Genomic DNA, 2,097 nt, shown 5'->3' with positions numbered 1-2,097 from the left:
TGACACGTTACATGTAACATGAGTGACCACAATGACAATCAAACATTTGTGGTGGAGTTAACCCGAGGAAACATATTGTTTAGCATAGTACCAGTGGCCACTGCCGAACATTTATAGTGGTGGGGTGTTCATTAGGTAATGAGTTAACATGATGAAACTTACTGTGTAAGATGTTCATTGTAGTCCAAGTTATTATGAATGGCCACTGTCAGACAATTCTGATGATGAGGTGTGTCTGCCAGACACCCTTTATTCCCCGCCCCAAAAATTGACCTAGATTATCTAGTAAGTTAACGTGATGAAAGTAACTGTGAAATGTTCGGCATTTTGGTGGGCAAAGTGATAGAAAACCTCTAGTCGTTTACGGCCCGACACTGATCACCTGTAAAAATTAGTATTAAAACTGAGCACTGCATGAGGGTTTTTAGAAGCACACTTGAAACATCAAAGGTAGTTTTCGTCCCTCTGTGTTAAATCGAAAATTTACTTTGGCCCTCCAATTGATTTTTATGCCCATCCCTACTCTAAATAATAAGAGTGGATTTTAAGGATAGAAGTATGGGGTTAATAAGGGTGGGTGGAGCGCCATGAAATTAGGTTTAGACTGGATGAAAAACTTCAAGGCTGGGTGACTCCACCTCCTCTCCCTCCCCCATAACTAAATCCTTGAATTTGCAAAATGTAGGCCTATCATACAATACTATATCATCTTTTATTATTTTTAGTAGTCAATATTACAACAGTTTAACAATGAGATTCTATACAGGATTGAAAGTTTATGAATGCCCAATATTCAGTACGAGTAGATTTCCAGTAATAATAAAAATTGTAATGGAACTGGGTTTATTCCATTCGTAGAAGCCTTTTGATAAAGAAAGTTTCCTTTTTAGGAAGAGTTGCCTCGGTTAAAACTCGCTCGGACTATATGAAATTAATTATAAGCTTGAATTGTTAATCTTAATGTAAGGAATACTACAGTAACTTCACGTTTAATTTTAATTACAAGGTGAATTATACAAAATTCAAATTAAATGTCGTAAGTATATAGTTTGCCTATATGCCTAATTTGCTTTAGAAAAATCTAGAAACTTTATAATAATTTCATATAGCCCGAGTGAGTTTTAACTTAGGCAACCCTTCCTAAAAAGGTACACTTTCTTCATCAAAAGGCTTCTACGGATGGAATACTGTAACCTGTGTGAAGCACGAACTCCTAAGCCCAGTACTATTACGACTTTTAATTGTCGGGAAATCTACTTTACTGAATATTGGGCATTTATACATTTTAAATCCTGTATAGAATCTCATTGTTAAACTGTTGTAATATTGACTACCGGTACTAAAAATAATAAAAGATTATATAGTATTACTATATAGTATTAGTACTTGAAGTTTTCCATCCAGTCTGAAGCTAATTTCATGGCTCTCTTTACCCACCCTTATTAACCCACACTTCCATCCTTGCAGTATAATAGACTCTTATTTAGAGTAGGGGTGGGCATAAAAATCAATCGGAGGGCCAAACTGAAGTTTCGATTTAACACAGAGAACCGAAACTTAGCTTTGATGTTTCAAGTGTGCTTCCAAAAACCTTCATGCAGTGCTTTTATGCCATTTGATTCTCAGTTTTAATATTACTTTTTACTGGTGATCAGTGTCGGGCCGTAAAAACTAGGGGTTTGCTATAACTGTGCCCACCACAATGCCGAACACTTTACAGTTACTTTCATCACGTTAACTTACTAGATAATACTAGATAATCTAGGTTATTTTTGGGGCGGGGAATAAGGGGGTGTCTGGCAGACACACACCACCATCAGAATTGTCTGGCGGTGGCCATTCATAATAACTTGAACTTTTTTTGGAAGGTTTTTGGGGGGGGGGGGGGGGGGGGGGGGGCGGTGGTAGATACACCACACTACCAAAAATGTCTGGCGGTGGCCATTCGTGATACCTGGTGCTATGCCCATTTTTTGCAATGCGTTTGATCGTGTCGTGACTCACAAACTGATCTATGTTATTTTTTTTTTCTTGGGGGTGGGGTGCAGGGTATAAGGGGGTGTCTGGCGGGTACACCCCACCACTAAAAATGTCTGG

The sequence above is a fragment of the Anneissia japonica genome, unplaced genomic scaffold (assembly GCF_011630105.1).
Source record: "Anneissia japonica isolate Jap-2015-1 unplaced genomic scaffold, ASM1163010v1 scaffold287764_len353371_cov104, whole genome shotgun sequence".
NCBI classification, from domain to species: domain Eukaryota; kingdom Metazoa; phylum Echinodermata; class Crinoidea; order Comatulida; family Comatulidae; genus Anneissia; species Anneissia japonica.
This window is presented reverse-complemented; position numbering follows the sequence as displayed.